The sequence below is a fragment of the Bos grunniens genome, chromosome 7 (assembly GCF_055505025.1).
Source record: "Bos grunniens cultivar Pamir isolate PY7600 chromosome 7, Bosgru_T2T1.0, whole genome shotgun sequence".
In the NCBI taxonomy this organism is placed as follows: Eukaryota; Metazoa; Chordata; class Mammalia; order Artiodactyla; family Bovidae; genus Bos; species Bos grunniens.
Window position 1 is genome coordinate 87,415,840 of NC_141171.1, and position 24,662 is coordinate 87,440,501.

Genomic DNA, 24,662 nt, shown 5'->3' on the forward strand with positions numbered 1-24,662 from the left:
GTTTTACAGGTTTCTTCGATAAGTGAGCTTTGGCCACTGTGTTAAACGTACTCACTTAGGATAGGTCTATGGGCCTCAGGCAAAGTCCAGATGCTCCAACTCTGAAAGCTTCATGGCAAATGGGACTTGCCAATCCCACCCCAGGTATAAAGATACATAAGGCAAACTGCATGGTTTGATGGTTTTAAGAAACCACTATTTGTAATTTAATATTTAATTATTACTTGGGATTCAGACAGGAGTTTCCCCCCTTGCCACCTCCTTCTTGATTCTGCAACATTTGATAGTGTTCAAGCACTTCATCCTAAAGTTAAAGACAATCAAATCTAAACTTTAGGATTTTAGAATCATTCACAAATTGTATCTTAAAAATCCTATTTTGTAAACTATTTGATATGAAAGAATCCTTAGAATCTTTGGAATAATCTCTTTAAAGTCATTTTCCCCTCTTAAAATAAGGTTCTCTTTTTCTTTTATTTCCCTTTTTTAAAATATCTGAAAAGAATTTAAACTCCCACATGGCTCAAATCAAATCAAGTACTATAACCCAAGAGGTTTAAATAAATTCTGAGTTTGATAAAATTCATTTTTACCATTATCAGTGATCAAAATATAAAATGAAACCATGAAATCAGTGTTTAGACTAATGAAAATGTTTTCTTCAATAAGTTTTTATTATAACTCACATTTTTTCCTGGTAGCAAGTTATAAAGGTATTGATTTAAAAAGTATGTCCATGCTTTAATATAATAGATAAGCTATTAATATTATTTATTTGTGGGGTTATTTCCTATAATAAACATATATGCTCATAAAAGCATTATCTTGACTATATACATTTTTAAAATACAGGAAAATTTCATTAAAAGATAAGAGAGATACAAAATATCTGGGCTACAACAAGGCATGTGACACGTGAAATCATTTTTTGAGCTCCCATTTATACGTTGAAAATATAAAATGAGAACTAGAGTTATACTACATCAATCTCAGTTTCATTCACTACCTCTAGGACACAACCTCATCCCTAGTTTTCAATTTGGTTTCACTGACCTGAACTCAGATATACTGTCCGAAACTGGGCCATTTCTTTCCCTGTATGAGTGGTGTGTGGGATCCACAATTGATTATAACCAGGTGGATAATGAAATTTGGATTCTTTAAAAAATGAAAAAGTTCAGTGAATTCTCTTCTTCACTTTTTGTTATTAACAGTGTTTGACACAATAAGAACTGTGCCGCACTTTCACGTTATTTTCTCTTGCAAGTCTTCAGCCCCTACTGTTCCGTCTGTTCTGTCAGCTAATTAAACACATAAACCTGTGAGGAAGCTACTGTTAAATCCACCCTGCTTACAAAGATGATTTCTCAATAGGCCTGATGTCGAATGTGTTTGAGGTGCACAGCATAACCTCTTCAGGAAGAAAAATACATCTCCTCACGAGCTGCCAACTGATATTCATGATTGTTTCAAATTAGGATTTCATCACTTACCACAAATGTCTATGGGAAAAAAGCTTGGGCTTTCCAGAATAGATAGTCCACTAAAATATTATATCTCCAAAAGATGTGTACATAATTTTTTTAGTGGGCATTGACGTACTAGGTAAAATTGAAGCAGAAAATAAATATACATTCAAATCATTTCTTTAACATAGAAATATTTGATTTTCAGATATTTCCAAAAATCAGATATGGTTAGTTTCACATCCTAATTTTATGAACAATGTCTTTTGTGGCTATGCTATTTAAATCATTTTGTTTTCAGATATAATAGTTATAGTATGTACATTATTAGTATGTATAGAAATAGTCACTGCTATGACTATGCTTAATTAGATACAGTACACAGAAAGTTTCTGTAAGCAATAAATCACTTTTGATTTCCAGAAATGGGTACTACACAAACCTTGGTAAACTAAATGCTATTTGACTTATCATTGCTAAATAATTGAATAAAGAGAACAGCTAGGTAAATGGTGTGGAAAAAATATCTAACATCACTCTTATCAGAATGAACGTTGTTTTGAAAATGAAACACAATTTCAGCTTTTGTAGCTAGTGCAATCATTTTCTTACCTTTATTTCAGTAAAACACTCTCTCCCTACAATCCATACACATACAATCTACAATGTAAGCGCCCTTGTGCTGTCTCAATTCCAACAGATTTTTTTTTTTCTGTTAATTACCAAGATTTACTTTTGGACATAGAACAATTGATTCTACATATCATTAACCAAGCTCAAAATACATTTCATGTATTAACGAACAATATCATGAATTTGGGAGGTGCCTGGGGGGTTAATTACTAGTAGTAGAATTACCCTTATTGATACTAATAACAAATCATTGAAAATTGTAAGCATATAGTGTGTTTTGGATCCTTGGGCATCAGATCTATAGGGTTTTTTCCATAATCACTTCTACTCAATAAATTCTTAATAGGCTTAAATGTAGATTGAAAGCTTCCAGATTTGGAGTAAAAAGTGAATCTTTTACTCGTTTGTGTTGGATATAGTTAAGATACTGTTGAAGAATTTTAAGTTTTGATTCTTTTTCAATTTCTTGGACATTTGGGAGATGTATTATTCTTTTTCTATTGAAATTCCCACCATGTCTCATGCAAAGTAGTGACCTACACTCTCTAAGAGCTCAATACATTTTAGAGGAGTAGTTATTAATAAAAGAAATCTTTCCCCAGACATACATATTATGGGACAATCATTAAAAATTCAGGGGAATCTCCTTGTTTGTAATACATTTCACAGTGGATACTTTCACTGTTAAACAGTTTTACCTTTTGACTTGATCTAATTTTTAGGTGATCATAGGATTTTCCCACATCTATTATTGACCTATATTACCTGGTACATTATGAGAATAAAGTGAGACTTGAATAGAGTCAGTTAATAGAAAGCTAATACTCCCAGATGAGCTTTTAGAGACTTGCACCTTAAGTTCACCTGAGGCAGTTTTGCAGAATTATAACTTAATATAGCTGGCAAAAACCTGGATTCCCAGGTAAGTATTAGAAAACTAGCTCTGTTCTAATAGTAATGTCCCTAACACCTTTCTATCTGCTACTAGCCAAGTCTCAGTTCCATCCAAGGAAATAAAACAAGCTAAAAGTGCCTAGGTGCCCAGAGAAAAGATTCATTTAAGCACAACATCATGAAGAAATCTTCTAAGTTGAACATCCTATGTGATTCACTTTCTTGAAGAAAATTCTCTGCATGACCCCTGTGGTTAAACTCAGCCCACTTCCCATTATTCTCACTTGCCTATTTCCCACTGTGGTTCTAATCCCCAATTACTTACATTTACATCTGCTAATAGAAAACTTCTAATTTCCAGTAATTTAACAGCCTTAGAGACTTCTCTGGGTTAAGGTAACAAGAAATCCCAGAAATTAGGTAGAAATTATCACCATCTTAAGGCAAACAACAAATTATGTCTTGTATACATGTATGTCTTTCCTTGAGAAAACTATTTTACATAATATTTACAATATTTAAGTACTCACTATAAGCAACAACTGAATCACAAGCTTTGAATATATTATTCCTTGAGTCTCATAACAACCCAGTGAAGTAGAGAAAAACCTCTTTTCCCATTTTCCAGAAAAGGAAACTGATCCCCTAAGTTCACCTGTGGATTAACCCCAGGAGAATCATCTGAAGAGCACTGATGAAACTGAAATCTCTTAGGTACAGACTAGCAACCCAGGTCGGAGAAGGCAATGGCAACCCACTCCAGTATTCTTGCCTGGAAAATCCCATGGGCAGAGGAGCCTGGTAGGCTGCAGTCCATGGGGTCACTAAGAGTCGGACACGACTGAGCGACTTCACTTTCACTTTTCACTTTCATGCATTGGAGAAGGAAATGGCATCCCACTCCAGTGTTCTTGCCTGGATAATCTCAGGGATGGAGAAGCCTGGTGGGCTGCAGTCCATGGGGTCGCACAGAGTCAGACACGACTGAAACGACTTAGCAGCAGCAGCAACCCAGGTGATTGATATATACCAAGTTAAGAACTACCAATATGATGGATTTCAAATATAAATACATATTGTATATCTATATATATCTTCATACTAATTCAAATACATATTTATAATGCCCTTGTATCATCACCATTGAAACTGAGTAAATAGAGCTGGTAATCTTGTAATCTTTGAAAGCTAATGCATCATGATGGATCAATGAATTGATGAGTTGATATTTTCCTTGAGAAAAATCAATGATATCAAGGTCACTCTCTGATTCACAAGGCATTCTATGAGGCTAAGAGACACAAGTTAATTTCCAAGACTGCATCACTCAAGTGAAAAGCCTCTAATTTGCTTGTGTCAAGGGCAGAAATGTTTTAAAGAAAAAAATGTTATTTGATCCAATTTCCATGGAAGGTCCCATGTTTTAGATACTGTACTAGATCCCAGAATTTGTTGCTGACAATCTGGGAAGATCAAGAAGGCTAAATTATGAAGGCAGAATAGTAGAGAGGAGAAAGTTTCATGGAGAGCATACTCTTAAGGTCTACAGACATACCCTTCTCCAACACCACATGCAAATAAAGAGACTATCCAAAGGCAAGGAAAGGACTACCTGAAAGGATTAGAGAAAGCAATATTCAACACTCATACAGGGCCAAGAAATACTACCTGTTCCCACAATCAAACTGGAGAACTTCATAACTCAGGAGGCACTGAATGGAGGTTCTTTCCTCAGTTGTATGGAATAAAGAGCAGGAAACTAATTGAGGCTCTGGACCGGCCTAACAAATCCTAAGCAGGACCCAAAGGAACAAAACTGGGCCCAAGGAACTTCACTGCATGTGACTGCAAAGTTCAAGAAAACTTATAGGATGGCAAAAATATCCAGCACTCAACAAGGTCAAATGTACAATGTCTGAATCTGATTAAAAATTACCAGGTATGCAAAGAAGTAGGCAAATATGATCCATATTAAGGAGAAAAATGAATTAATCCAAAGTAACCAAGACTGGCATAAATGTTAGAATTGTCCAACAAAGGTATTAAACAGTTACTAAAACTGTATTCCATGTATTCAACAGCTAGAGAAAAAAACTGAGCAAGTACAGATATGGAAAATACAAATGCTGACCCAAATTGAACTTACAAGGATGAAAACTTCAATGTGTACAATGAAAAAGCACACTGCATGGAATAACAGCACATCTTCCTTTCTGCAAAAGGAAAAAAAAAACAAAAAACTGTTCTTGAAGACACAGTAATAGAAACTATCCAAAGTGAAATAGAGAAAAAAAAGTTCAAAAAAATTTAATGGAACTGGCAGCCTGTAGGGAAAAATTAAAGCAACCTATGCCAAAGCCTTTGACTGTGTGGATCACAACACCTGGAAAATTCTTCAAGAGATGGGAATACCAGACCACCTTACCTGCCTCCTAAGAAATCTGTATGCAGATCAAGAAGCAGCAGTTAGAACCAGACATGACAACAGACTGGTTCCAAATTGGGAAAGGAGTGTGTCAAGGCTGTATATTATCACCCTGCTTAGTTAACTTATATGCAGAGTACATCATGTGAAATACTGGGCTGGATGAAGCATAAGCTGGAATCATGATTGCCAGGAGAAATGTCAATAACCTCAGATATGCAGATGACACCACCCTTATGGTAGAAAGCAAAGAACTAAAGAGCCTCTTGATGAAAGTGAAAGAGGAGAGTGAAAAAGTTGGCTTAAAGCTCAACATTCAAAAAATGAAGATCATGGCATCCGGTCCCATCACTTTATGGTAAATAGATGGAGAAACAATGGAAAGTGACAGACTTTATTTTTTTGACTCCAAAATCACTGCAGCCATGAAATTAAAAGATGCTTGCGCCTTGGAAGAAAAGCTATGACCAATCTAGACAGCATATTAAAAAGCAGAGACATTATTTTGCCAACAAAGGTCCATCTAGTCAAAGCTATGGTTTTTCCAGTAGTCATGTATGGATGTGAGAGTTGGACTATAAAGAAAGCTGAGCACCAAAGAATTGATGCTTTTGAACTGTGGTGTTGGAGGAGATTTTTGAGACTCCCTTGGACTGCAAGGAGATCAAACCAGTCAATTCTAAAGGAAATCAGTCCTGAATATTCATTGGAAGGACTGATGCTGAAGCTGAAACTTCAATACTTTGGCCACCTGATGCAAAGAGCTGACTCATTGGAAAAGACCCTGATGCTGGGAAAGATTGAGGGCAGGAGGAGAAGGGGACGACAGATGAGATGGTTGGATGGCATAACTAACTCAATGGACATGAGTTTGAGTAAGCTCCGGGAATTGGTGATGGACAGGGAAGCCTGGCGTGCTACAGTCCATGGGGTCACAAAGAGTTGGACACAACTGAGCCACTGAACTGAACTGAATATGCACATAATTGGAGTTTTCAAAGGAGGCAAGGGGAATGATAAGTAACATTAAAAGAAATAGTTGAAAATGTTCCAAATTTGATGAAAACTATAAGCCAGTGGATTCAAGAAGTTCAATGAACCCCAAACACAAGACACACCAACCAAACTGCTCAATAATCAGTGATAAAGAATGAGGGAGAAAAGTTACATTATATACAGAGGAAAAAACATGAAGATGACCAATTTCTTATCAGAAACAAGCAAGAGGAGAGAGGAGTTTTATCTATAAAGTACTGAGAGAATTTTTTTTATGTTGATCAAGAATTCTTCACATGCTTTTCAAAAAAGAAGGCAGAATATAGATTATTTTTAGACATACAAAAGCAGAAAAACTTCATCAGCAGCAGATATGCACTATGAAAAATATTAAAGCCAGTCTTTCAGACAGAAAGGGAAAAATTGTAGGAAAGAAAGAAGAAAATGAATAGAACTACAAGAAAAAATAGACTAATCTATAATTACAGCCAGAAATTTTTAAATCCTTCTGTTAATAATTGTTAATAGCTACAAGATAAATAGAAAATCAATAAGGATTTAGGAGATTTGAAAATACTATCAATTAATCTGTCTTGGTAGATATTTATAAAACACTCCGCTCAAAAACAGCAGAATGTGCATTCTGGAATGTTCTTTCTTTTCAAATGAACACAGAACATTTATCAAGATAGATCATTTTATAGAACATAAAAGACTACAATAAATTTAAAAGAATCTAATCAAATTACATTCTCTGACCACAGTGCAAGTCATTTGAACAACTGAAAGATCTCTGTCAAATTTCCAAATACTTGAAAACTAAATAAAACACTTTTATCAAAACCACAGACCAAAGAGTAAATCAAAAGGAAAATCAGACAGCATTTCTATCTAAAAAAAGTGGAAACACACCATCATCAAACTGTGGGATGCAGCTAAAGCAGTGGCAAACTGAAGCCTATAGGCCACATTCTGCTCATCAGGTATTTTTGTAAATAAAGACACACTCTTTTTTTACATATTATCTATGGCTGCTCACCCTGTGATGGCAGAGTTGAGTAACTGAGACTGAAACCATAAACCCTGAAATACCTCAAATATTTACCATGTAGTAAATACTGAAAAGGTTTGCTGAATCATGACTTGAGAAATTTATCTCATTAACTGACTTTACTGGTATAGTCTTGTAGGCCAGAAATAACCTTCGTTAATATTTTTATCTATACCATATTGGTCACTTTCGTTGGATACATTAAGCTATTTTTACAAAATTGGAATCATACTATATCTATGTTGAAACATATATTTTTGAGCTCTGTATAGAATTCCATCTTAAAGATATTCCAATTTTTTTGTTTTCTATTCTCAATTATATTATTTCTAATTTTTTATTATTAAAAATAATGTTAGGTTTAGTATCTTTGTAGATAACCTTAGTATGGATTTCTAATTGCTTTCTCAGGATAAATCCCTAGAAAAGAAATCGTTGGATTATAGGGTATCAATTGACAACTGTTGTGTGGCTATACTTCTGGATTTTCTATTCTGTTTCATTAATTTACATGTCTATACTTATAGCAATAGCACTTTGTTTTAAGTACTGTAGCTTATATATTAAATCTTGAAATAAGTAATATAAATTGTTTTTTCAAATTTACTTTGCTAATCTAGGTCCTTTGAATTATTTCCATATACATTTAGAATCACCTTGGTATTTTCTTTTTAAGAAACACATGGAATTTGGTTGGAATTGCATTGCCTCTATAGATATAATAGATTTGGGAGTACTGGCGTCTTAACAATACTGATTCTTCCAATTCATGAACACTGTTTATCTCCTCATTTATCTAGGTCTTTGGATTTTCTCACTAATGCCTTGTAGTTTTCAGTGAACACATCTTGCATTCTTCTAGATAAATGTATCCCTTAATTTCTCATATATTTTGATATTCCTGTAAATGATATTACACAGGTTGTAAATCTGTATGTATGAATACACATACGTACTGAGACATGACCGTTTTGTGTGCAGCATAATCCAACCAACTGAACAGACGAAAGAATGAAGGAAAAATAAGTCATACATAGATAGCACCCTGCATGCATGTATACTAAGGTGCTTCAGTCATGTCCAACTCTTTGTGATGCTATGGACTGTAGCCCACCCACAGGGCTCCTCTGACCATGAGGATTCTCCAAGCAAGAATACTGGAGTGCGCTGCCAAGCCCTCCTCTAGGGGATCTTTCCAAACTGGGGATCAAACCCACGTCTCCTACTTCTCCTGCACTGGTAGGTGGGTTCTTTAACACTAGGCCACCTGGGAAGCTCAGATAGCACTCTAAATTGCTATAATTATTAGCCAGCATATGTGCTAGATCAACAATTTATCTCTAGAAGATAAATATAAGTAAGAATGGAAATACTGTCTTTCTGCTTTCGTATAGTTTCAAGTTTCTCATCTTTAAGAATTAGAATAAATTACTAGGTGTGCAACTGTTGGGTCAGAGATTACACACATTTTAAATTTTAATAACTATAGGCACTAGTACAGACATATGGAAAGGATGTTCACTGTAGTATCGTTTAAACTGAAAAAAAGTGGAGTAATCCAAATGTGTGACTAGAAAGAATTGTTTGAATCATCTTGGGCAGAATTTAGTGCTTTAAATACCTATTTTTCTTCAAAATAAGTATTTTACAGAGGCTAGGTATTAATTCCAATGCTAGGCTATTTTAAAAATATTTTGGCAATTCAGAATTGTAGAACACACTCTTAAATAGATTCCTCTGAGATCAACAGTGAACCTTTGAGGATGGATTGAACTGTGATAAAACCAAGTTGCATTCAGAGTCAAAATTAGCAAAAAAGAATGAAAGAGCATTCCAGGTAAGCCACTGGGTCAAAATTTTATGATTTTTTTCACATAATTTATAAACTGGCTTTGAAGAGAATTCTATTATAAATATAAAAGATTTGAACTAAAATTGCCATAGGTTGCTTAGAACTAAGAGATATCTCACAAATAATTTGTGAAAGAGTGTTCTGATACAGAAAGACAAGATACTAGACTAAGAAAAGGTAAAATCCAGATTTTATTTCCAACTCTGACAGCATATACATGCCTGAACCTGATATCTGAGACCCATTTTCCTTAACAGAAAAAAGTCAATTCAATTCACCAGTTCCCAGTCCAGCTCCTCATCAGATCCCTTTTGTTACAGATAACTGGAACACACCCTGCAGATTCTGATTTAATTACTCAAAGGCAGGTGAGGTTCAGAAATTTGCGTTTTTAATTTCCTATATATTCTTGATGTTTTGTGGCAACAGTCTATGAACAGGCATTGGGGGCTACTGGAATATACCTTTAGGATTCTTTCCAGTTCTGAAGTCGTGGCTTCCCTGGTGGCTCAGAGGTAAAGAATCCACCTGCAGTGCAGGAGACACAGGTTTGATCCCTGGGTCGGGAAGATCTCCTGGAGAAGGAAATGGCAACCCACTCCAATGTTCTTACCTGGGAAATGCTATGGACAGGGGAAGCTGGTGGGCTACAGTTCATGGGGTCGCTAAAGAGTTGGACATGACTTAGCAACTAAATAACAAAATGATTCTGTAAAGACAACAAATCATTTTTAATCAGTTTCTAATAATCATGTGAGCATGCTAAGTCCCTTCACTCATGTCCAACTCTTTGCAACCCTATGGAATGTAGCCTGCCAGGCTCTTCTGTTCAGGGAATTCTCCAGACAAGAATACTGGAGTGGGTTGCCAGGCGCTCCTCCAGGGTATCGTTCCGACCCAGGGATCGAAGCCGCATTTCTTACGTCTAACCTACATTGGCAGGCAGGTTCTTTACCACTAGCGCCACCTGGGAAGCCCACTTATAATAACAGCTGCTGATAATTAGAGTAAAAGGAGTATTTCTTTCAAATTAAGAAATAATTATTGAGAGCCAAAGCAAAAAGAATACCCAGCTGTGGATGTGACTGGTGATAGAAGCAAGGTCTGATGCTGTAAAGAGCATTATTGCATAGGAACCTGGAATGTCAGGTCCATGAATCAAGGCAAATTGGAAGTGGTCAAACAAGAAATGGCAAGAGCGAATGTCGACATTCTAGGAATCAGTGAACTGAAATGGACTGGAATGGGTGAATTTAACTCAGATGACCATTATATCTACTAATGCGGGCAGGAATCCCTCAGAAGAAATGGAGTGGCCATCATGGTCAACAAAAGAGTCTGAAATGCAGTACTTGGATGCAATCTCAAAAACGACAGAATGATCTCTGTTCATTTCCAAGGCAAACCATTCAACGTCACAGTAATCCAAGTCTATGCCCCAATCAGTAACACTGAAGAAGCTGAAGTTGAATGGTTCTATGAAGACCTACAAGACCTTTTAGAACTAACACCCAAAAAAGATATCCTTTTCATTATAGGGGACTGGAATGCAAAAGTAGGAAGTCAAGAAACACCTGGAGTAACAGGCAAATTTGGCCTTGGAATACAGAATGAAGCAGGGCAAAGGCTAATAGAGTTTTGCCAAGAAAATGCACTGGTCATAACAAACACCCTCTTCCAACAACACAAGACAAGACTCTATACATGGACATCACCAGATGGTCAACACCGAAATCAGATTGATTATATTCTTTGCAGCCAAAGATGGAGAAGCTCTATACAGTCAGCAAAAACAAGACCAGGAGCTGACTGTGGCTCAGACCATGAACTCCTTATTGCCAAATTCAAGAGTTCGTCAAGGCCATATATTGTCACCCTGTTTATTTAACTTATATGCGGAGTACATCATGAGAAACGCTGAACTGGAAGAAACACAAGCTGGAATCAAGATTGCTGGGAGAAATATCAATAACCTCAGATATGCAGATGACACCACCCTTATGGCAGAAAGTGAAGAGGAACTAAAAAGCCTCTTGATGAAAGTACAAGTGGAGAGTGAAAAAGTTGGCTTAAAGCTCAACATTCAGAAAACGAAGATCATGGCATCTGGTCCCATCACTTCATGGGAAATAGATGGGGAAACAGTGTCAGACTTTATTTTTTAGGGCTCCAAAATCACTGCAGATGGTGACTGCAGCCATGAAATTAAAAGACACTTACTCCTTGGAAGGAAAGTTATGACCAACCTAGATAGCATATTCAAAAGCAGAGACATTACTTTGCCAACAAAGGTTCGTCTAGTCAAGGCTATGGAGAAGGCAATGGCACCCCACTCCAGTACTCTTGCCTCCATGGATGGAGGAGCCTGGTAGGCTGTAGTCCATGGGGTCGCTAAGAGTCAGACACGACTGAGCGACTTCCCTTTCACTTTCATGCATTGGAGAAGGAAATGGCAACCCGCTCCAGTGTTCTTGCCTGGAGAATCCCAGGGATGGGGGAGCCTGCTGGGCTTCTGTCTATGGGGTCGCACAGAGTTGGACATGACTGAAGCAACTTAGCAGCAGCAGTCAAGGCTATGGTTTTTCCTGTGGTCACGTATGGATGTGAGAGTTGGAATATGAAGAAAGCTGAGCGCCGAAGAACTGATGCTTTTGAACTGTGGTGTTGGAGAAGACTCTTGAGAGTCCCTTGGACTGCAAGGAGATCCAACCAGTTCATTCTGAAGATCAGCCCTGGGATTTCTTTGGAAGGAATGATGCTAAAGCTGAAACTCCAGTACTTTGGCCACCTCATGCGAAGAGTTGAGTCATTGGAAAAGACTCTGATGCTGGGAGGGATTGGGGGCAAGAGGAGAAGGGGACGACAGAGGATGAGACAGCTGGATGGCATCACTGACTCGATGGACGTGAGTCTGAGTGAACTCCGGGAATTGGTGATGGACAGGGAGGCCTGGCGTGCTGTGATTCATGGGGTCGCAAAGAGTCGGACATGACTGAGCAACTGATCTTATTTGATCTGATTGAGATAATGAAAATAAGTGTCCTTAATATCAAGGAGTTAGTGCAAGTGACAATGAATAAAAATATATTCTATTTTCCCCTGATCTAAAGTTCTTAAGAATACTGACATTCCTTCCTTTAAGGAAGAAAAAGAAGGGAAAAAAGATGAACTTATTTGGAATTCTATGTACTTTGCCCTTTAGAACTAGATGGTGTTACTGAAAGTAATATGGATCCTAGCACATTACAATATATAAATATCAGACCTGAATATAAATGTGCAGTGCAAGTTTGGCCTTTGGGATGTTAAAATGCTTGATGAGCCACAAACACATAATAAGTTAAAAAAAAAAAAGTTGGCCCCTTGAAGTTATGTTATGAGCTCACGAAAAAAGAACAATGTCTTATTTGATGTCTTCTAGAGAACATTTACTGTATGTTGAAGTTCAATAGCCATCCAATTAAAAAAAAGCTTCATAATATTTTTGATCATGAATTAAATTATGCTGAAAACTAACACTTCAGTGAATGGTATTGGCTAGGGAAGGAGACATAAACTTAATACTATGCAGTATTTTACTCAAAAATATATTCAAAAATCTTTTTCTATCTCTTGTGTTTGTTTGTAGTTTAATTCATTTAATCTGTAAAATGAGTTTTTAATCTGTATTTTAACTTATTAAAGTTTATATATTCGTTCATGTATACACTCATTTGTTCATGTATCTATACATATCTACTCTTTTTTAAAAAAAAGAGTGTCCCTGCTTCTTATTTCTCTTTTCTTTAATCATCCCAAATGTTTTTTACCAAATGTATCTCCAACTCTTGCCCCACTGGTCATTCTTTTGTAAGGCCAAGAAGCCTCAATGTCCCCAGCTCCCACTCTGTCACGTTCAATACCATGACAGTGACTATTACATTTCTCTCTCTATTTCCCAAAGTAGTCTTGTCTCCTACTATGGACCTGTCTGCTTTGATCTCCAAGCCAGTCCCCATGGACAGTTATCCTTTTCCTGGCTTTGGGCTTCTCCTAAGCTAGCATCTTATCATGGACAGCCTCATTTTCCCAGCTTCTTCATTCCATTTATTCAAGGCTCCCCTCCCTCAAGAAAACTTCCTCAATTTGGAAAGGCAAATGCAGTCACTCTCACACCACTCCTCTCTCTTTTCCTCCCCCTCAGCTACTGTAAGGGACAAGATCAGGCTCGTTACTACGCTGAGAACCTTCTCTGTTTAGGACATCGTCTGAATCTGAAGATATCAATAGGTAAAACACTATTCTCCAGGCCAGAATACTGGAGTGGGTAGCCATTCCCTTCTCCAGGGCATCTTTCCAATGCAGGGATTGAACCCAGGTCTCCCGCATTGCAGGCAGACGCTTCACCCTCTGAGCCACCAGGGAAGCCCACGTAAAACACAATCCTTGACAAAAAGTAGCTTGAAATCTATTTGTGGGTGAAAAGACAGGAATGGATGACAATATTGCAAAGCATTAGCTAAGTCCAAATTAGTATAGTAGACAGGAATGTATAGTAGGGTCATAATGTACTCACTGCAACTCAACATATGTCTGTGCACACATACACACACACAGAAACATGACATTTCTTTAGTTGGCTCCATCATGTTCTAGTGCTGTTTTCCTTGTGGCTCGGACAGCAAAGAATCTTCCTGTGATGCAGGAGACCTGGGTTCGATCCTTGGGTCGGGAAGATCCCCTGAAGAAGGGAATGGCTACCCACTCCAGTATTCTTGCCTGGGAAATCCACTGAGCCTGTGAGCTGCAACTCCTGAAGCCTGTGTGACTACAGCCCATGCTCTGCAACAAGAGAAGCCATCAAAGCTCAAGCACCACAAAGAAGAGTAAACCCTGCTCACCTTTGTCCTGTAGAGAAAGCCCTCGTACAGAACAAAGACCCAGTGCAGCCAATAAATAAATAAACCTTTAAAAAGAGAGAGCGAGAGATGGCTCTTTCAAGCTTTCCATAGAGGCAAGGCTCTAGATTCAGAGAAATGGTGAGCTTTAGGGGAATGTGAATATACTCAGACATCTGTTTAAAACTTACACCCTTCCTAGGGTAAAAAAGTCACATCCTGCCATATTCCAGGGTTCCTGAACAAGGAGCTGAATGGCTGCAGCACTGAGGACAGGAGGTTTTATCCTGCTTGTAGTTTAAGTCTATTGGGAGACCCTGCAGATCGTTCACTCTCATCACCAGGTGTAACGCATAACCAGCTGAAACCACTTCAGAATACAGCTGCCTTGCTCAGAAATGGCAGTGGCAACAAGCAGAGCTTTCCAGAACAAGAGCATGCAGAGAAGTCCATCTACTGCCCATTAAGTCATGTCACCCTTAGTTTCATTTGCTTTCATGCCCAGGAATTTCAGATTGAAAGAACCTCATGATGCACTTCAGTTATTTTAGTAACATAATGCACATCTGAACCTATTCTGATGCTTAATCATTACATTTCAAATGTTAAAAACATCTCAAAAAAACATATGTTGAACCTGTGTCATCCTATAATCACTGCAGTGTCTGAGTCATGATAGTGAAGGCTTACATTATAAACCCTCCCCCAAAGTACCCAGAACTCTTCCTGCAACCAGGTGCCTGGTATTTTGTATATATAATTTCCTTGTCCTGACAGCTTGCATAATAGCTATTGTTAACTCCATTTTACAAGTAAGGAAGACAAGGAAACAGCCTCAGAAAGCTTCAAAAACCTATCCAAAGTCATTCTTTTAAAAATCTGGGAAAATTCTATCTCACTCCAAAACGTCCATGGCCCACCTGTAGCAGTCTCTAAGAAAAACCCCAGGGTCACTGTTTTGGCAGGTCCTCTCTTTTGGAGAAGTCTTTAAATGGCCCTTCCATGTTAGTTGTTATGATCACTGTTTTTCTGCTCTGAGCACCTAGGCCAACTGTTCTGTTACACAGATGTGAAGATGAAAGGGCTTCAGAAATAAGAGATGCATAGAGGAACAGAATTGGAATGTGGCTTCTTTTTCTTGTGGCAGGAAAGCAAGAATAGGGCAATGCAATATTGCACCTGAGTACTTTTATTTTAATGATTCAGCAGACTTCTGGTATTCTCTTCTCAGACCTGAATGTCTGGTTCAGGTATCAAATGTTGAATTCTTGTTGTTTCTGCCTTATCAGATCAAAGTGACTCACAAATACAGGTCAACCTTCTACAAGCTCTTTCAAGTTGTTGCTTTCTTTAAAAAAAAAAAAAATACTGACTTGAAAAGTTACAAATAAAATACGATTAAAGAAAGAGAAACAAGCTAATGAACACAAAGAAGTCACTCTTTCCAGAGCTGTTTTAAACTCACTAAATGTTCTCTGCTGAGCTGAACTCCCTACAAAAGCTTTAAACATGTGGGGGCCAAAAGGCCACCAAATAAAATATACTAAGGGTCCTTTTGTTATTGAATCAAGTTTGTTTTGCCCTACACTCAGCAAGCCAAAACTCAGAGACCCTGAGGTTTGCAACAAAGAGAGGAGAAAGGCATTATTTGAAAAACAAGAGGATCATAGGTATCAATAGAACGTGAATAGTTATTTAGATAAGAAAACGTTTTTTTTTTAAATAAAATTTTGTGGGCAAATATACTTGGAAAACAGAGAAGGCAATGGAAACCCACTCCAGTACTCTTGCCTGGAAAATCCCATGGACGGAGGAGCCTGGAAGGCTGCAGTCCATGGGGTCGCAAAGAGTCAGACACAATTGAGCGACTTCACTTTTCACTTTCATGCAATGGAGAAGGAAATGGCAACCCACTCCAGTGTTCTTGCCTGGAGAATCTCAGGGATGGCGGAGCCTGATGGGCTGCCGTCTATGGGGTCACAAGGAGTCGGACACAACTGGAGTGACTCAGCAGCAGCAGCAGCATACCTGGAAAATGCTGTTACAAAACCAAGTTCATTTTGCCCATCATGCAACAAGCCCAAATGCTGAGATGTGGACGTCTACAGTAAATAGAGTTTATTTCGCAAGGCAGAGAAGTGAGCAGGCAGAAAAACACGTCTTAGATCTGGCTCCCCCCAGGCAAGGGGCAAGCTGAGGTGGTGGGGGTGTAGGAGACATGGGGTAAGGAGACTGGAAAAAGGTGCTGTAAAGCTCAGTGGATAAAGAATCTGCCTGCAATGCAGGGGGAACTGGGTTCGATTCTTAGGTGGGGAAGATCCCCTGGAGAAGGAAATGGCAACCCGCTCCAGTATTCTTGCCTGGAGAATCCTATGAACAGAGGAGCCTGGCAGGCTACAGTCCCTGGGGTCATAAGATTTGGACACGACTCGGCGACTAAACCACTACCAAACAGCAATCGCTATTCTGCTCAAGTGTTACTAAGCTCTAGACCTCCTGAAAACATAGATGCACTTAGCATGTTCTGACAGTGGAGTTTTCAGCCCTCTGATGTCAAAATGTCAATGAGTGGACATTCGTGCATACCCAAATGGAGCGTCAGCTGTTCTATACAGTCTTAACCATCTCAGCTCAAAGATGAGACACAGATGACTCCAATTCCTGGAAAACAACTTGATTATGTGCAGTTTGGAGGATGTGTAAGACTTTTATGGCAACAATTAAAATAACCTTGATTAGTGAAGGTAATTGAAAAAGATTTTACTACTGACTACCCATGGTAAGGGCTTCCCAGGAGCCGCAGTGGTAAAGAATCTGCCTGCCAAGCAGGAGACCCAGCTTAGACCTCTGGATTGGGAAAACCCCCCGGAGGAGGAAATGGCAACCTACTCCAATGTTCCTGCTTAGAAAAGCTCATGGACAGAGGAGTCTGGCGGGTTACAGTACATGGGGTTGCAAAGAGTCAGATATGATGGAGAGACTGAGCACACACACTACCCATGGTAATCATGACATTACCTTTATAACGTGTTAGTGTGTTAGTCGCTCAGTCGTGTGCGACTCTTTGCGACCCCATGGACTGTAGCCCGCCAGGATCCTCTGTCCATGGGATTTTCCAGGTAAGAATACTGGAGTAGGTTGCTATTTCCTACTCCACGGGGATCTTCCCAACCCAAGAATCAAACCCAGGTCTCCTGCATTGCAGGCAGATTCTTTACTCTCTGAGCCACGGAGGAAACTCCTCTTTATAAAACCTGAGTGCAATTATCTTGGGACATTCCTATCTTAGAGACCATATGTATCCAAACATTCAGGGAAACAAAATAGAAAACTAAAAAACCCAGCTGGATGGATAATTTACTGGAGAGAGTCAGGGACAGACCAGACAGCTTGATGCGACTCTGACTAGGATAGCAACTGACATCCATCAAGAGCCAAAATGCTCTCTCTCTCCCTGCTCCTCTCCCTCTGTCCTTTCTGTTTCTTTTTCACAGGGCAAAACAGAGGCATCAACAGGCCTGACTTAAGTTCAAGAATCCCTTAGACTCCCTAAATTTCCCAAACTCCATTTCGAAAGACTGGAAAGAAGGAATCTGATTGGCCCAGGCCTGGTCCAATCATTTGCAGGTGAGTGGGCGGGGCCAGGACCCGTGTCTCTGATATGGAGCGTGGTGGTCCCATCCCTCCAGAGAGCCTGAGGGGGGCCTTTCCGCCTCCCAGCAGGCAGAGTACATCAAGTTAATTTCCTTAGAAAGTGTATTCCGTTTATGGTAGTAGTGAAAGTCACTCAGTCGTGTCCGACTTTTTGCAACTCCATGGCCTGTAGTCCGCCAGGCTCCTCTGGCCGAGGGATTCTCCAGGCAATACTGGAGTGGGTAGCCATTTCCTCTCCAGGGGATCTTCCCTTCCCAGGAATCGAACCCAAGTCTCCTGCATTGCAGGCAGATTCTTTACCAACTGAGCTATGAGGGAAGCCCCCCGTTTACAGTACGCTATAATTCATTTCCAGTGTGTGGACTAGTTTTCTTGTCATATAAACAGTAACCACTACATGCGAAGAGTTGACTCTTTGGAGAAGACTCTGATGCTGGGAGGGACTGGGGGCAAGAGGAGAAGGGGAAGACAGAGGATGAGATGGCTGGATGGCATCACTGACTTGATGGACGTGAGTCTGAGTGAACTCCGGGAATTGGTGATGGACAGGGAGGCCTTTCGTGCTGCGATTCATGGGGTCGCAAAGAGTTGGACACGACTGAGCGACTGATCTGATCTGATCTGACACAGCAGAAGGATTCATTTTGGCACAGTTCTTCAAAAGATACACAGAATTCTTTAACTCACTCCCACCACCACCACCCATCTACCGTTCCCGCTTTCTCCCTTCCCGTCTGTCACCTCCCCTGCAGCGTAACATCACAGATATCTGTAAACACAAAGAACATATCATTGGCCTGATAGCAAAGAGGGTAATAATACCTCCCTCTAGCTTTCTTTAAAAGGATGCTGTTGACAATGAAGGCACTACTGTTTATTGAGGTGGCAGTTTGTGTTTCCCAGAAGATAGTCACTGTATAAATACAAGGTATTATTACTATTATTACCACGTTTAACATGTGGTTAATAGTGGGGAAAGTTCTTTACAGTCTTAGCTGTAAACTATAGCTATAAATTCTTCCCTTCTTTAAAGCTCTTCCAGAGGCGCTGAACAATGATACTACAGTAACAATTCAAGTACATCACTGATCTTAATGAATAACAGCACTCTTGATTAATGGCACTTGTTCAACATCACACTGACAGAAGTATGAAGTGGTTAAAAAAAATGGAGTTTCTGCCTACCGTGATTTTTTTTCGCTATTAAAAAAAAAAAAAAAAGCATCATCAGCACTGAGTTTTTTTTTCCAAGCTGAACCTTTTTTTTTTTTACTACCTTTTTGTGTATTCAACTGCGGTTGTATTTCTCATTCGACAAGTACTGTGCTTTTGTCTCACACTGGTGCTTGCTATCAGTGTTCTCACTCAAGAGATCTGCCGTTGGACCTGCTAAGCATCTCACAATCAGCGAGCTGGCTGCTACCCTACCTCGAGACCTCTATCCAGGGTGGAAGAGGAGGGTGGGGAAAGGAAGGGGGTGGGGGCAAGCATTGCTGACAGGCACACACTGGTCACAGCTGACAAGGAACAGCCAGATGCTGGGAATATCTATCATGGAGCCATTGGTGAATTGTAGGTGACTGGAGGCATACTTCACGCTGCTGTATCTGAGTTTATGTATTTTACTAACCTTATTTCATTGGGTTGAAGCTATACAGTTTTATGAGCCCCCCAATCCTCTACTAGTTGGAAATAAATTCCTCCTCAGCTATATATCAGAGGATGACATTGGCTGTTGGCCCATCACTCTGGGCAAATGCTTTGCCTGTATTTCTTCTTTTTCTTTGAGCCTGGGGGTAGGGTGCAGGGGTGTGGAGGTTGGGAGTGTTTCTGCATGATATTCGGGAAGGAAAAAGCCTGTAGTTCAAGGTGAGGGAGGCGGTGTGCAACCCAGACGCCAGCTTTAGCCTCTTGTCCCATCCCTGGCTTGCAAATTGTTCAGTCCGCTGGCGATTTGAATGGTTAGCACGATTGTCAGCTATCTCTGCACTCCAGCTTTTCTCTCTCCTGGCAGGAACATCTGGGACCCAGACTTTACAAACAGTAATAATAACCCTACTTTAGCTTTCACATTTTTGCAGTTGTTATTATGTCATCATGGTAAATGACCATAATTGACCCCCACAATGAAATGTTGCCAACATTCATATGAATAGCAACTGCAATCGTGCAGGCTAGCAGGCATGTGCTTTGCAAATAAAAATTTTGCTGAATGGTCGAAATCTCAGGTTCGTTTGGGGACCTAAGTATTTCTGAGTTATAATAGGAAATGATTTGTTTCTGAAACTGAAGAGTGCTGCATACAGAAACCTAAATAGGAGGTCGGGCCTAAGTTAAGTATTAAAGGGAGATTTCCAGAATTTTCAGGAGCCCTATGTCTTTGGGGCCTGATTTAGACACAGAGTGATGAGTCAGGAGGCATGGAGATCTTGTAATTCTATTTCTCATCCAAAGGGCACACACAAATTACACATACACTCTCACACTCAGGCAAATTTAATCATCTCTACCATTCCAGAGTTAGCATACCTTTTCTGACCTTCTCCAGAACTGGACGCAATAGGGATATAACAAAATAGTGAAGAAAGAAACGACAATGCCAAGACACATATCAATTATCTGACAGTAACTGTGCATTTCAATATTGTGCTCAGGATGCTATTCCAGTTAAGTTTGTCTTGATAATTTTAAGCCAATATGATTGGGAAATCAAGGTCACTTCAAGATGTTTGTTTCAATAAATGAGTGAAATCTACCCTATTTCTAATAAGCCTAGTTTATCACAGAATCCCTATGTTTTATTGGGCTTTTTTCTCAAACTGGGCATGACGCCCTAAAATAAAACACAACGTAACACAGAAAGCAGGGCCCTTGAAATTAACTTCATGTAGATGAAATCTAAAGAAACTTTGCTGGTTTTCATTTTCATCCAGTTAAAATTACCCAGGATTTTGAAACCTGCCCCAACATTTCTCTTAATTCCTCCTCACGTTCCAGAAGCAAACTTCACCCCAGTCCTGCTCCTTTACTTAAATGAGAATACCTTTAGGAAGAACAACCAGCCACCTCACATAATTTTTGCAATAGAAATTAGGAAAGCTCATGAACTTTTCCTTATTATCAGATAGTAGAAATTATTCAACTATTCCTGAGATTCCCAAATTATAAGGAACTTCAGAAAGAACTTTGTCTGGACCATTTCTAGCATGGAGAGTTGATGATTTACAGTAGTAAGCTTCCTGTGATTTCCTACAGCAGGAAGAGTTATCCCACAGGACGACCTAAGACAACCACTGGAAAGAATACAATTGCCTTCGGACCAATTCCACGTTTTAAAAGATTCTATATCCTGGTTCCCCTATCAACTAGTGGTTTCATTTGGTCAGTGGCCCCCCAAAAGCAGCCAGAGCCCCGTGGTGTCCCCTACTTCTCCCCACCCCTCACGACAAGCAGATTTTCTCCCTTCCTCCTGTCTATCAACTCATCAAAATGTCCCCATCGGGTAGCGCCCTCGGCGGTCCCGCAATCTTTTTGCTGCAACAGCGCATGGATGGAACAGACCCAGCGACGCCCCTGGCTCCAGCCTCGGACCAGCCTCCAGCCTTTTTTCCACCTACCTGTCTCTGGGCTTCTATCTTTGATGGCAATGATGGGCCACTTTTTCCATGACTTGGCAGAGGGGAAGCGCCAGGGCGGCCAGCATCTTTTGAAAATGCGGGACAAGCAGAATTCGTGTCAGGACGAGTGCGGGAAAACCCAGGACGCTCTGGAAGCTGCCGTTCTCATGGAGAAGACCATGAACTAGGCCATGTTTGATCTGCACTGCCTGACTTCCGCCCGCCAGGCCCCCACCGCGGTGACTTCCTGGAAAGCCTGCAGGGAAGCGCATCAAGATGGCGACCACCTGACCAACCTCCACAGGCTGGCTGGTCCCCAGGCCCGGCTGGGCGAGTATCGCTTTGAAAGGCTCCCCCTCGAGCATCAACCAGGAGCCTCTGGAGCCCAGGGACCTTTGAGGAGAGCCCCCTAATGTCAGGGCTTCTGCCTAAAGCCCCTCTCTGCAGTCATTAGGCAACTTTTAACACTCTGGAATCCTCTCCTAAGCCTTGAACCAAACTGAAACAATAAAGCTTTTGCAGCGAAAGGAAAAAGCAGAAAAACATGTCCCCATTACACTAGTGTGGCAAGGCTAGATATTACCAGAAAACTTATTTACCAAAAAACTTATTACCAGAAAGCTTTTATTCACTGGACTGTGAAAAGCTGTAACTCTCCTAATGAATAATTTCAATTTTAAAAGGAGTTTATTAACTCAAATGAATCTCTTATTTTTCCGATGGATAGAGATATTTGTTCAGGGAAAACTCATCTACAGGACTCCCCAGGGTCTGCTTTGGCATGCTGAACATCAGCAACTTGATATCCTATTTTTGAAAAGTTTGTCGAGTTGGATTTGTATTTCAATGTTGAAATTCAAACATGTTAACCTTCTTATTTTACTCTAAGGTGAGTTAAGTAGAAGGAAATGGCAACCCACTCCAGTATTCTTGCCTAGAGAATCCCGTGGACAGAGGAGCCTGTGGACTGCCATCTGTGGGGTCGCACAGAGTTGGACACGACTGAAGTGACTTAGCAGCAGCAGCAAGGTGAGTTAAAAGCAAACAGAATAATGACAGAGGTACCTACCTTTTCTTAATTGCATTTGTTTGACTCTTTCTCTTTCTTCTTTTACCAGAACAGAAGGGAACTAGTAAGAGAATGGCCAAAGAGCAAATAATCACTGCCTGGTTGGAGGCTGGCTGACTTTTGACCAAGCAAGTGCTGGATCATCTCTAACTGGACTTATCAGTTACTGTGGGCAATACTGGTGCTCCTCTTGGAATCTTCAAATGGAGAAAGTGTGTGAAATTTGTTCATGTTTTGTTGAATTTTCTGAAGCTTGTGCATTCCATTATTAATTCATTGCAGTGTTGGTTTGACCAGGGGAAGTATTAGCCACAAGCCTGGACTACCAGCCTCTGTGGTCACCTCTCATTCTGGTGGGAAGGAATCTTCTCTTTCTTCCCAGTTGGCCATGGACTGTCCTGCCCACTTTCTCTGTGTTCTGAGTCTCCTTCCCTAACCAGTGACTCTTACTTAATAGCTAGGTCACTGCCTAAGTCAAATGTGCAAAGAAAAAAAAAAAAAAAAAAAGCTTATTATGTGTTTGAAAGATACTAATTAATCCAAATAGCTATTGTATTTTTTTAAAGTGTGATTATTTTCTATACTTGAGTTAATCTTATTTCTTGAACACCCACCTATGACTTATATGTGTGAGAAATAGTATCTCTTACTATCTTGCAGTTTAATATCTTTCATTTCAAGGTAGTCTATTTGGGAGTACATGCTTAGTCTTTCATAGTTCTTCTCTTACCCCTTAATTACCCCAGTATAGCACTAGGGTATATAGAAGGTTATAGTCCTTTGTGGGGGAGAAAATAATAGACTTGCAGTGATAGTCTCATGTGTTGTACTCTGGATCTTGGGAGAATCTGGATAAAAGTGGCTAAATCTCCTGATACATCTTGTTCCGTGGCTGATATTCGTGCTTTTATCAACTTGCTTCTAGTCTCAAATACCCTATATTTTGTAACTTCTTCTATACTCTACACCTCTGGCTGGTTCAGTGATAACACTGTGGATACTTCTGGATCATTTGCATAAGATGCGCAGCCATGGGGAACCTGAAGTATTATCTCATGTTGATTTCAATAAGCATGTCTTCTACTATGCTTGTGGTTGAAAATGGTTCTAGGATAAATGTTTGGTTTCTCCCAAAGGCTTGTATCATCCCCTTGGCCAGTTCTAAGAAAATAGGCCACTACTCAGATATACTAAGATTCCTTCATTTATCTCTGGATGTTTCTACCTCCCCAGCTTCGCCAAGTTTGGCCTGGAGTGGGAACTCTGGATGCACATATCCAGCTGCATACTTGAACTTCTCTCTCTCATAGCCCTTCCAATTTCCTAAGGGCTGGGTTCTCACCCTGTAGTAGGATATTCCTTTATATTACATTCATGACACCTGATAAAACTGGGAGCTCAGTGAACTCAGAAAATCTTTTTTTTTTTTTTCCCTTCCAAGACTTTTCTGGCTTTTAAGATGCTTCAAAAGATCTAGTGTGGTAGAGAAAAACTGAATGTTGGCTCTTTGTTTCTGTTTACAGTTTGCCTACTTCCTGCCTAATATTTCCAGATAAAAATGAATGTTTCTGGACAACTAGAAGGAAAGTCCTGTGTATGAAAATGCACAAGAAGAAAAATGCCGTAATATTTTAAAACAATATTATTTCTGTTACATATGCTTAACATGTCTAACTGATGCTGTCTCCCATCTTCTTAGGTAGCTCTCAGGAGGGGATACTCTCACAAAATGTCATGATGGTATGAGAATTTCCGCCCAGACCTAAGTCATAGTTCTGACCCAAGTCTTAAGACAGTTGTTAGTGAGTCAGAGAACAACTTGATGCCTTTGTCTTATCAACACACAGAGAGCTTCTCAAAATGCTGGGATTATCTTGTTCAGGTTTGAATCTACAAAATCTAACAGAAACATTAGCCACTGGTTGAAATTGATCCTATTTTATTAAGTACTCCTGAAAATTGAAGTGAATATTCTCCCTAACCTGACAGTCTGTTTTAGATAATTATCATTTCTATAGTATTTCAAAATATATATTTTTAAATTTCTCTATCTGCTCTGGGCCATCTCATTTAAACCCATAAATTTAATATGCCTGATACACCAATGGTGCACAGATTGTATCCCCAG

At 39.6% G+C, this 24,662-nt stretch overlaps 1 protein-coding gene across 9 annotated transcripts in view; it reads right to left on the reverse strand.

Annotated features, from left to right (window-relative positions):
* Positions 1–21,874, reverse strand: part of CCNH (cyclin H) — a 420,860-nt gene extending 398,986 nt beyond the window's left edge. For 8 of the 9 annotated variants that reach the window (XM_086412928.1, XM_086412939.1, XM_086412937.1 and 5 more), the window contains exon 1: positions 21,466–21,744. The gene's annotated coding sequence lies outside the window, so the exon portion shown is untranslated. Of the gene's footprint in view, positions 1–21,465 lie in introns of all 9 variants that reach the window. The other variant, XM_086412920.1, reaches the window with a different exon arrangement.
* Positions 21,875–24,662: the final 2,788 nt, after the last annotated feature.